Here is a 12,865-nt window from a genome sequence, read left to right on the forward strand (position 1 = left end):
GCAATTGTCAAACGCCGCGAGACATTCAGCTCATATTTGGTGACTTTTCCCAAATGCTCATTGCGCACATCTCAGAAAAATGCCGGGTCAGGTCAGGTCAGGTAACCAGAGCGAGTTTGTTGGCCCCGCCTCAGTGAAGGGACCGGCCGTGCGCGGCTATGTGCGTACGACTTCGGACTCTAAATTCTGTCATATATCAAGATTTGCGCGATCGGGAGATGGAGGGCAGGAGCCGGCCAACGCAACGCGCTCTGCTTAGCAGGGGCTCTGTCCTTGTGAATCCTGCCGTTCAAAAGGCCTACAGCAGTGGACGAATTCATAAAAAAATTAAATACCTATTTTCCGCACATGATGTTAAAATTTCGGACCCAAGTTCTTGAAGTTTAAAAATAGCGACGCGGAATGCTGCCGTTACTACTTACATCACGTTACGACCTTCCAGACCAGTTGCACCTTGAGTAGTTATATGTACCTACCTATATTATGTTTATCTGATGTATGTGCACAGATGTCGCAACTGTAGCAACACGTGTAGTGCAAATGGCAGCAGACAGCAGTAGTTTCCCCTACCAAAGAAGTGGTTTTCTACTACAGACGCTCGTCGAGGTCGGAATTTCCAAATACGCTTTTCCATGGTCATGGTAAACAGCAATACGAATAAATTGGTCACATCTTCAAGTCTACAAAGCTGAAGACGAAAAAGATATAGCCGGAAAGGCAAAACCTACCCTTAAAACCCGCGAGACCTGTACTATCGATGGTTTTCAATAACTTCCAATTTACTCGATTTCACAATACATTTCTTGAAGAGCCTGTGAACGGTGAAAATCTGACCTTTGACCTGACCTCCCGGTAGCCCGTCGCCATATAGGGAAATTCATGCTTTTTGTCGCCTTTTCGCTCCGTATGAGTCACTTGATCTAATTAGAGCTTAACTAGGAACGAGGCGGATCACTGCCGGGGGGATCCAGTAATAATAATAAGACGTATTCGGGAGCCGAGTAAGCTGCTTTGGAGCCAATACCTGGGAAACCCTATCCGCCCAATGCGAGTTTTTAAGAGTCTACACGCCCAAATTAACGTTGAGCGCGGCTGTTTTTCGGTCGGTTTTTCGCGACCTTTTGGCGAAATCGCCTTATTTATTCAATCAGGGTGCACTAATTCGCTTAAATAGGAATAAGGCGTTGAAGAGAATTCTTCAAGAAATGGGGCTGTGCAAAAATGATTCTTGAATTGTTACAACTGTATCTGCCCAAATATTGTTGACGCATCAGAAACACATCCCGATGGACTTGGTTTGGACTTGGCTGGAACTAATATTAGCGAGTAATCTGCTAATGCAGCCTCTTGGCTTGCACAACAATAATACATACTTCTTGCTCTTGGATTATTCCTTACTTGAATGAAAATTTTCCTATAATAACTATTCCAAGCAGTTGACAGGTTTTAGTGCAATGTTAAGTCGGAACCATTCTGCGCCGGCACAGTCTACATTCAGGCGGCGCGTAACGGCTAGCGCCGGCCGCCGCGCCGCAGCGCCGCCGCTCTGGCAGGATGTTTGACTTTATACCCCTGTTATTAGAAAACTTGTGGACCGATTTACTTAATTATTGCGTGACAAGATCCGCCGTTCAATTCTTAGCCGGTACCGAAAATTTGACGTTAATGGCACGATCCACCGCTACTTTTATTTCTACTATTTCTATTCCGCTATTTCTACTTCTGACACACCATGTTTACCGGGCTAGCACTTTCCGTTTGTTCAGGAATGGGGTCATTTTGAAAAGGAAAATGGTGCTAGAGATGTCGGCGTGGCAGTCTTCGTGAAGGAATTGTCGCCCGAGAATCGCTACAAAATACTCAATGGTGCCGATGCAAGCTGTCGCCTTTCGGGAGCAGATGTTGCCGTTGAGCTCGTCAAACCCAAAGCTGACTCAGAAGCTGCGGGAGATTCCCTTGCAAGGGCTTGAGAGCAGGTAACCTTTTATCGGCCTCCTGCAGCTGACGGAGTGACGAAAATCGGTATAGGCAAATAAATGTTTTTGGAACTACAGCAAAGGGCTTGATTTCCAACACTCCGAATTAGTTGTCAAAGCATTGTGTATTTGTCTAGTGCACACATGAGCATCAAAACCTTACATTTTCGGCTGGTTCGATAAAGTCGGGAAGGGTCATGCCGTTAACCCGGCACCGCCTGGGCTATTTCCGTACCCGCATCAGCCTGGGGGGGGGGGGGGGTCGGATCCGACCCCCCCCCCTGTTATCTCGAGAACCAATGGTCGTATCGAGCCCCGCGAGGCGGCGTTCGAGAGGTCTCTACGAGACCTTCCCAAAGCACTCTTAAGATTTTAAGATTGAGGTCAACTTTCGGGTCAAGGTCAGGTCAAAGGTCAAATTCAGGGGTTTTGCATGATTAGGCTTACGGACAGCGGAATCGATAGCTGCTGCTCGAAACTCACCACAAATGACCCCAAAGACCTAGTGAAGGTACCATGTGCGTATAGGGGTCATACTAAGTACGGGTCAAGGTCAGGTCAGGTCACGAAAGGTCACGGTTTTCACTTTCTGCTACATGGGCGTGCGACACATGTTTGTTGGCTTATTTTTCACGCCAAATCCGATGGTAATGGTTATATGTGACCCCAAGTCACTGTGCTGGTGATAAGTGTGCATTGAAAGCATAAAAAATCGTTTATACCATACATAACTAAACGAGGGCTAAGAAAAAAAGTCAATTTTTCAACTTTTTATTTTTGACATAAAAATGCACTTTTCTAGACGAGCTTTGTCCCAGGAATCTAGTGGTGCCATTTGTTTTCACATGCGATGTTCAGAAGTGCCTCTAATTCGCGAAAATGCTTATGACGTCACCATGCCCTATGCATGTTGGAGCTATTTTTTACGATTTGGGGGTCAAAAATCAAGATAGAAAGTTGAAATTTGGGACATCTAATGTTCTAATAGAGCTCTATAACATATATTCCGTTTTTTTGGAAATTCTCAAAATTTTGGATTTAATTAGCTGTTTTCCAAAAAATATAGTTTTTTGACTTTTTAGGGGTGAAAAACGCATTTTATGGAAAATCCGAGATAGCCATTTTAAAGAACTCGTTGAGCTGCGTCTTTTAATGTCCTTAATTTGCAATTTGCTTAAAACCTCGATTTTTGGCGATTTTTTAAACATTGACCATTTTTGACTGAAAACGCCATGTAGTTACATCACTAAAATGGATATATCTCAAAAATTTTTGAAATTTTTTTCTTAAAAATTGCACAGGAGACGTCAAATTGATGGGGGAGAAGGTATGCGAAGTTTCAAGTTGATAGCGCAAGCGGTTCATGAGTTATTCAAGAAAAACGGAGGGGGGGGTCGGATCCGACCCCCCCCCCCCAGGCGGTCGCGGGTTAAAGGGAATAGTTCTCGGTCACGAAGTTAGTTTTTTGTAATGGATTTATTATTTTTATGCTCAAAATGATTAGCAAAGAAAATAAAACCTTTTTGTAAAAATATTATGCTCTATATCGGGACGAGAAATGGAATATCTTTGCCTAGGGTGATCGTTGGGCTGTAAAAGCTCCCGATTTGCGCTTGTCTCAGCTCAAGCAACGGAACTGCTATTTCAGTTCAAAATCCCATGTTAACCCGCGCCCTGGTGGGGTCTGTTTATAACGCGACCTGGTGGGGGGGGGGCTATTTTTTGCCCCCCCCCCCCCTCGTATCTCCGAAACTACTGGACGGGTCGGCAAAATTCAAACGGCGTTCGAAAGGCCTGTCAAATTTGTTGAAGGAAACCAAATTTCATTGACGTCGGGGTCACCGATGACGTCACAGGTCAGGTCAAAGATGAAATGTTTCACCGTTCACGGGTCTTCTAGGGAATGCGCTATAACACCGAGGAAAACGCATTTTGTCGAGAATCAGCGATAGGGCGTCAGTTGCCTAGTAGATATGTTGCTATTAGAGGTCACTGACAATACCAGGTAACGTCACAGGTCAGGTCACCAAGGGTCACAGGTCAGGTCACATGAGCCCAACTTTACTAAGGTTGTGTGATGCATGTTTTATGGCCAATTTTTCATTTCCAACTCAATGGTGTTGGTTATAAGACTATCAGGTAAGGCTTAGGTCACTTTCTGGTGAAGTTCAGGTCAAGGTCAGTTCAAGGTCAGGCCAAAAAAGGTCAAATTTTAAAGTTGATAGTTTTGCATAAAATGGGTATTGATTCGATGCAGCTCGTCACGGGGAGTCTAATGGTGGTCTTTGTTTTGCGCTACGGGGTCTAAAATTGCTAAAAATTGAGTTTGAAAATTTGACGTCATCAATTTTGAACAGTTTTTTCGCTATAACTTCGCCAAAAAAGAGGTATCAATCTCAAATTTGGTATGTGGATGGAAGGCGGTAAAGACTATCACATATATTCCGGTTTTTGCGAAATTCAAAAAAACTTTTTGGATTTTTCGATCATTATATCAAAAAAAAATTATTTTTTGATTTTTGGGGGTCAAAATCCAAAAATTTCAAAAATCCGAGATAGCAGTATTGTAGCCCTGTCAATTCTACAGCTTTTATGTCCTGATCATTTTTCTGTATTGGCAAAGCTATAGGCCTGACAGCTCTTCCCGCGAAACCCTTTTTTGGGTCGAAAACGGCAGAACATGACGTCACTCTGACGTCATTTCCGGCCAACCTATCATAGCCTTTGGAAAAATTTTTGGTCACCATATGTAAAATTGATGTCCGGGAGGGTACTAAAAGTTTGGTGACGATCAGCGCAGCGGTTCTGGAGATATCGAAAAGTCGGGGGGGGGCAAAAAATAGCCCCCCCCCCCACCAGGTCGCGGGTTAAAAGTGAACTATTTCCCTTAAAGGTAGTGTGCCAGCTTTCTTGGACCGTATGGAGTTAATGGCCCAGATAAGGAGAACCGGATTTTTAGAACTTATCCATACCTTCAAAACTCATGGAAACGTCTTAGATTCTTCAAATTTTGAGTACCCCAGTGCGAAATTCGCCCCGACGGGTTGTCGGTCGTACCCCAACCACATTTCACACCACTATGAACAATAAATGCACACACTGAAATCGCTATTACCGATATGCTCATCCAATCAAGTTTCGATAAACCCGTTCATCATCATCTCCTGCGGTTTCGAACACGCCTGTTAGGTGGCTTCTGATGCTCGTCGAGGTCGGAATTTCCAAATACGCGTGGTGCTTCGCGTCAGCTGATCATTGTCATTTCTGCCACTTGCGTGTGGTGAAATGGGGTCATAACTTATAAGACGGCTTTTTCATATCAATTATTTTACATAAAATCATATTTCAAACCATAAATAATGTTCGACAGCCAAATAAAAGAAACAATACCAATACGGGCTTACAGTTTAAAAGGCTCGACATTGTGTTGTCTACGATTAGACAGCTGATAACTCATTCCCGTCCGTCGTATGGTCGTAACACTATAATGACCTTTGCTTATTGTCACAAGTGCGCCGCATTCGCGATTGTTGCCCGACGCCTGTTTGCAGGTGAGCTCACTACAGTTGTTATACATATCTAAAAACCGAAAAACTTTTAGGCGAAAAAGGCACTATTCCAGGCCCAGTTTTGATTTTTTTTTTGCGATATTAGGTAAAAACAGAAGCTTCTTATCCTAGGAAAAATAAAATGGGAAATCTTTCAAAGGTGGCACACTACCTTTAATCGGGGCCCAGATGTTAAGTAGCATCTCATGTTGAACTAAAAACTAGTGAAGCTGGAGAGGGCGGTAGCCTAATGTTGAACTGGAAAAGCTGGAGCAGATCGGGGCCTTATGTTGAACTGGAGAAGCTGGAGCAGATCAGGGCCTGCTGTTCAATTAGAGGAACTGCGGCGGGTCGGGTGCCTCGCACACCATTCCGGCCATGGTGGTGAGTTTATCGGCCAGCCAGAGGGCGCCGCCGACATTTTCGGGGGGCAGCGTGAACGCGTCGCCGCTCATCTCCTCGTAGGGCGTCACGTTGACGGGCGGCTCGGCGCCGTCCGGGTTGAACGCCCAGCCGCGGCTGTCCAGGTAGACGCCGATCCACTGTTGCACGGCCGGCCGGCTCGGGTGCTCCCACAGCGCGTTCAGCTGGGCGTCCGAGTACACGCCGGCCAGAGAGGCCTGCGACGCCAGGCCGAGACAGTGCGACTGCGCCTGCTCGTAGCTCAGACCCTTGGCCACGGTCACGTGCCAGAAGAACCGGCCGTCGTACACGAACCCAGCCGGTGAGGCGGCGCCGGACGTCGTGGTGGCACCCGGTGTCGTGGTGGCAACCGGTGCTGCCGACGGTGTCGTCTCGGTGGCCGCAGTCGTCTGTGTGGTCGCCGCAGTCGTCTCGGTCGCCGCAGTCGTCTGTGTGGTCGCCGCAGCCGTCTGGGCGGCTGCCTGGCCCGCAGAGCCGGTGACTCTGCGGTAGACGTGCAGAGTGGCGGGACTGCCGTCACCGCCGCCAGCGGCAGCCAGCCTGCACAGGTCGGTCCAGTGCAGCAGGCCGCAGTCGGCCAGCTGCAGACACCGGGTGGCGCAGCTGACCAGCGTGGTGCTGGGAAGCTGCAGCAGCCACGCGGTCGGCGGCGGCACGGCGGCCAGCTCGAACCGCTCGGCGGCCACCGAGAGGTGCGGCACCAACAGCGGCACCAGAAGCGCGCAGAGCATGGCGGCGCTGCCGGACCGGACCGACTGCCCCGCCGGACCGGGCCGCACCGACTGCCCCGGGCACAGACGGAGCTGGGCGGGCGCCAGAGCCGCCGGCCAATGGCAGCCCGGCAGGGCTGTGGCGTAAGCACTGCAATAATCACACGCCATCTTCTGCGCCAGTCACCGGAGGGCCGGGATCCAGCCAAGCTAGTGACGAACTCATTTTCATATCAGTCATTCGTATCACCATATCCTGTGGACTATCGTCACGATAGTGACTTTAACCAGCGCCGGGCAGGGGGTGTTTGAATACCCCCCTGCGGTTTTTCGCAGATATCTCAAGAACGGCGGTGCGGAGCGCCTCCGTTTTTGGCACACCGGTTTGTGCATCTTTTCCGCACATGTTGTAAAAAATTTCAGACCCAGGTCGCCCTAGGTCAGGTCACCAGGTCACGCCAAGTGACCTCACCTCAGAAAGAAATAAGAATGCTCGTCATAGCTACAACGATTGATCGGCTGCCTTGCAACTTTCAGCGATTGATTAGAGCAGCATTATCTATAAAATGTATATCTCGGAATTTTGATATCGGTGACCTAAGGTCAGGTCAATTTTGCGGCCTCTCCATTATACCTAAGTCAATGGGGAAAATTGAAAAGCGTCTGTTTTTCACGAACGCTATTCTAGACGCTCTCAAACATCGAGATGTAGGTCAGATTGACACACTGAACCGGAAAATGGCAACTGTGACCCCTCGTCATGTCCCCGAGGTCATCTCAGGTCACGAACAGAATCTAATAGTTTTTCGCTAATAACTTCTGATAGAGACGTGCTGGAGCGCTGAAAACGCCTTAGATGTGTTCGGCTTGACGTTGCGGATCGACTGATATGCAACATGACCTTTTCCGTTCAGGTCATGACTCATGACCTTGACCTGAGGTCAAATTTTCAAGTTGATCTTTCAAGGTCAAATTATACTTCATTCGACGCGTCTCGACGAGAGGAACACGATGCTGGCAAAAGTGATGTCATGGCTCTTTTGAGTCAAAGGTATTGCCGAAAAAACGCTTTTCATAAAACGGCTATTTTTGGAGTTATGCCCTCTGGAGGTTAAACCGTTGACCTGAGGTCAAATCAGAACATTACTCAGAAAGGTCTGTAAAATGGATATCGTATGCGCTTTTCCGCGGAGCTGTAGCTCTATCGGTCCCCGAGATAGCCGTTGGCAGTTTCCAAAATGTTGAAAAAGTCATTATTTACCTTAGGTGACCTCTGGTGACCTGACCTTTGACCTGACCCAAAAATGGACGAAATGTTTTCGTCCTTATTTTAGACGTTCTTTCGATTGCCGCTTACCGCGTGTCGCTACGTGGCCCAGGAGCCGAGTTAGAAGGGGGGTATTCAGACCCCCTCCCCCCCGGCCCGGCGCGGAATCTCAGAGCACCGGCCCGGCGCGGGTTAAAGGAAGGGTGCCACCTTTTGGACACAACGCAGTTTTTACAAGATTAGCCTCACATGAACCTAAAAACCGGCTTCACTTACCTATGCTCGAGACGGTCAGCATTGAATCCGCACGTGAAGTTATCATTTGCGAGTTTTGCTGCCAGCATTCGGGCAGGCAAAAATCTTCAGCACTATTTCCTCGTCGTGTTAAGGGTATTTTATAAAACATGAAATCAGCAAAGGTATGTATAAAAGTTATACTTTTGAAGCATGTTTTATCATTTTGAAAGGGTATATTTTTTCTTTATGGTATACACTTAAGTTTTAAAATTTCAATTGGGAAGTTTTTCTAGTAAGTTGCATGAAGGGTGAAGGGTTCCATAGATCTCTTAAGCATTGTAAAGGAAAAACCTTTACTCGACTTATTTGATGTTCTTTTGACGTATCTTACTTAGTTCAACTTACTTACTACAACTTAGTTCAAATCATGTTATCTTCTTCCTTTTTATTTGTTCATCTTTTTGTCTCAGTTGCGCCATCAATGCAAATGGCAGAATGATATGTTGCCATGACAACAGGATATGCCAGCCGTCCTAGCTGCCACATCAAACGACCTTGAGTTGTAGTGGTGATATAAACAACGATCTTTTTTTTGGCCAATGTATTAAATGCAATGTTTCGGTTTTTTGTATATTGTGGACGCGCTAACCACGTCTAAAAATTCAAATAAGTAAAATAGATTCATAGAACAAAAATTTCGGAAGGTGGCACCCTTCCTTTAAATGAACTGAATGAAACGTCATTCCCTGATTATGATCATGTTACAAATGACGCAATAAAGTCCGAGGAGCATTCATTCTGGCCAGGGTTCATAATGTCCAGGGTACGATATGCCCAGTGTCGAAATGGCCGGTGCCTTGAATGGGCCAGAGTTCATAATGTCCAGGGATTGTATGGTCCAAATGCGGCCAACTGGCTGCAGCTATTCTAGCTGCAGTATACTGCAGCTATAGCAGTATAGTGCTAGCTGCAGTATATTCAAAGAGGCCAGGGCTCTTAATATCCAGGGCACGATGTATCCAGTGTTCGAAATGGCCAGGATTCATAATGTCCAGGCCCCAGGGCACGATGTGTCCAGTGTTCAAAATGGCCAGTGCCTTGAATGGGCCAGAGTTCATACTCTCCAGGGATTACATAGTCACTGAAAGTGAAGTCATAATGTAAAAAAAAAAACACGGAACCAGCTCAGTGCGAAGCAGTGCTGTGCCGAAGGCAATGCCTTAGGAGAGATTACAGTTAATAGTAAATCAAATATTTTTAGGTCCAGTGCCTGAGGCCAGAGTTCATGGGTAGTGTCCAGGGATTACACATAGTCCACCCAACCCAACCATACCTTTAACCTAACCTAGCCTAGCCTTACCTATCCTGAGGTAATGATGTTTGCCTTCCGGGGATAAGGAATTAGTTGCTCGCATGAATATATTGCAACTGGCTGTAGAGGGTAGACAGAAGAAGGCGCAGGCCTATCTCTTTAAGATGGCATCCTCCATCAGGTACGTACCTGCTGCGCGAGGGGCTTGCGTTCCGTGGAGACCCCGAGGCCGACGATAACTACCTCCAGCTTCTGAAAGTGCTTGGGGAGTGGGATGGTGACATGAAGAGCTGATTGGCGAAAACGACAAACTACCACCCACCAATGCACCGAAGAGATACAGAACGAAATCGCGCACACAGTTCTACGCAGCATTGCTGAGGATGTAAAAGCGGCAGGGCCCTATGGCGTGATGGTGGACGGCACACGGGATGTCGCGGGCAAAGACCAGGAGTGTGTGCGCGTCAGATACGTCGATTAAAACCTGGTTGTACATGAAGAGTTTCTTGGCCTGTACGAGCAAGAGAGTGCAACGAGAGAGGTCATCGCGGCGTCCGTCAAGGGTGCCCTGCTCCGTCTTGGACTGTCGTTGGCTCAGCTCAGAGAGTTGACATACGACGGGGCGTCCAACATGGCCAGTCAGTTCAAGGGCTGTCAGGCATGGCTAGCCAAAGAACAACCTCTAGCTTTACACTTAACCCTCGCCCGTATTGGTGTTTTTCCAGCCGCGAACGTATAAGGGGGGGGGTCCGTTGGACCCCCCTTGCCGTTTCGCCCCTGATCGAGCTAGAGCTTCGCGGAAAAAACGAGCGTGTTGCCCGTGACGAGAGGAAGCCGATGATACCTAATTTTAAGGTCCTAGGTCATTGGTTGACCTTGCAGGTCAGGTCAATGACCCAAAAGTCGGGAAAATCGGGACCTGTTAGAACGTCGTAAAGTGTGGCTGCTATGGGGTTTTTCGGGGCGCCGATCACGAATATCATGTTAGTTTTGATCACAGATGATGTCTTTATGCATTTAGTCCAGGTCGGGTCAGGTCAGGTCAGGTCAACCAGTAGTGGTCCTGCTGGGTATTCCTAGTAGGTGTCAACCGCCTCTGACAGCTTCGTAACATGTTACGAAGGTACCAAAACTACTTCGTAAACGTTCATATGGTTGCTAAATTCGAATTCAGCTCCAAAAACTGGCCTAGAAACATGTAAAACTCGAAAAAGTGAACCGAGGTCACCAAAGGTCAATGACCTGACCTGACCTTCAGGTGACCTTGACACCCACCCTAACGCATGGGGGCAACATCATATCACATGTTTGAACGCTTAAAACCACGAAAAGACTGCAAACGCGCGGCTAATGCGAGCCGACATACGCCGAATCGCGATTCCGGCCAAACATGGTCTCGAAAAGTAGGTCACAGGTCAAAGGTCATTGGGGTCAGGGTCATGAAAATTTCAGGGTAGGTGGGGCATTCCACGATAGATCGTACCACTTTTTTCCAATTTGACACCCTCATCTCTGGGATTTTAACAATAATTGGTCTAAGGGGTAATCAGGGGCTCTGAATCCTCCTGTGACAATTTCAGGCTTATCAGAGGAGTATTTTTTGAGTTATAGTGTATAACATGTTTTGGATCTTGCGTTGCAGCGCCAAGTTTGGCGGGCTGTAACGCTAAGACGGATAATCCAAATGCCAAATGCTATACGGCATTGAACTTGCATTGAAACAAAGAATAATATGCATTTTTGAAATTTTGAAATATAAAATATTTTTGATATATAACACCTCGAGCTTCCTTTCATTTGCATTTTTATGCCTTTGGGACCAAATTTTTTTGAATTTTTATTTTCTTAAAAACCTTTTTGGATCATTTTTAAGTAGTATGCAAAAAATTAGGAAGGTGTTCTTTCTCTAAATATACTTATTTTGCGTTACTGTAATGGTCTCAAATTGTAATTTCGGGAAGAGAGCCTACAAATGGCGTGGTAAAGCTGCCTAGTGACATCACTGGTTACTGAAAGTTCAATTGAAGTCATTTGTGCCTGACTTTTGCATTGTTGACCTTGCGTGACGTCATTCGTACGTCACTAGGGTCATAAGAGTTTTTCGTCAATAACTCTCGATCAAATTGAACTAGAGAGACGGGAAAGCTACCAATGGACTCGGGAAGACCTTGCGAATCGAATGATGTGCAATATGATCTCATTCACCCAGATTCGTGGCCTGACCCGACTGTTAACCATCTCTGTGGCGGCGCTGTTTGTCTAGCGCCGCGCTGGTTGGCTTTGCCGCGGACTCGGGCGGTCACGTGATGCCCGGGGGCTGGCTGCCGGCTGGGCCGCCCGGTCGGGGAGCGGAGCCAAATACACGGCAGTGTGCTGACCCGAGGTCAGCGACTTATGCTGACCTCACCAGAACAAACAGTATACCATTCGACGTGCCGGAGCAAGGCAAACACAAAGATGCTAAAATCGCGGCTCTGCGACCATTTGTTGCGAAGTTATCTACCAAAAACTGGACCCATAATTTGGGTCACTTGAAATGACCTCAGGGTTCACCAATGAACCCGAGACCTTAAAATGTGGTATCATTCGATGCATCTTGTAACGGCGCACATGCTCGTTTTTTCCGCAAGGTTCTAGCTCCATTAGAGGCGAAACGGCGAGCTGGGGTCGTACCGACCCCCCGGAAACCCATTTTGTATGCATTAAAATGAGGAACTTATAGAAAGAACACCTTTCTAATTTTTTGCATGTCGATTTTAAATGACCTGAAGTTTATTTTGAAGAAATAAAAATGGCAAAAATTTTGGTCCCAAGGGCCATTATAGACAATTTTAACCTTCGCCCTGGTGGGGGGGGGGGGCCATTTTGGCCCCCCCCCTGTGGTTTTTCAGCGATAACTCAGAAACCACTTGAGTTAGCGCCCTGAAACTTTGTATAGCTGTTTATTCAACATTTTTACATCATGTCCTTTTTTGGGGGGTTCGGGTCAGGTCAGGTCAGGTCACAAGGTCACCAAAACTGACACCACCTCTAAAAAAGTTCAAAGCTCTCTCAAAGGCACAGCTTTTATCCGATCGATGTAAAATTTACAGTACTTGAAGATGTCACCCAGCTCTACAAAATGGCTATCTCGGATTTTTTATAAATGTGACCTAAGGTCAGGTCAGGTCATCGCTGCTCCCCATTATAAGTCAATGGGAGAATCGAAAAGTAGTTGTTTTTCAGCTAAATCGGGCGTGATTGTTCCTATATTTCGTTATTGAAGTGTCTTGGGTCAGCAAATCACAGCCCATGTGAAACCATTTGCTTGTGACCTCGCTGAGGTCACGCTAGGTCATCTCCCTGGTCACCAGAGGTCACCAGCGGTTTTTCTGCACTTACTTGTTATTGAA

This window comes from Amphibalanus amphitrite, unplaced genomic scaffold (assembly GCF_019059575.1).
Source record: "Amphibalanus amphitrite isolate SeventyFive unplaced genomic scaffold, NRLGWU_Aamphi_draft 000017F_arrow, whole genome shotgun sequence".
NCBI classification, from domain to species: domain Eukaryota; kingdom Metazoa; phylum Arthropoda; class Thecostraca; order Balanomorpha; family Balanidae; genus Amphibalanus; species Amphibalanus amphitrite.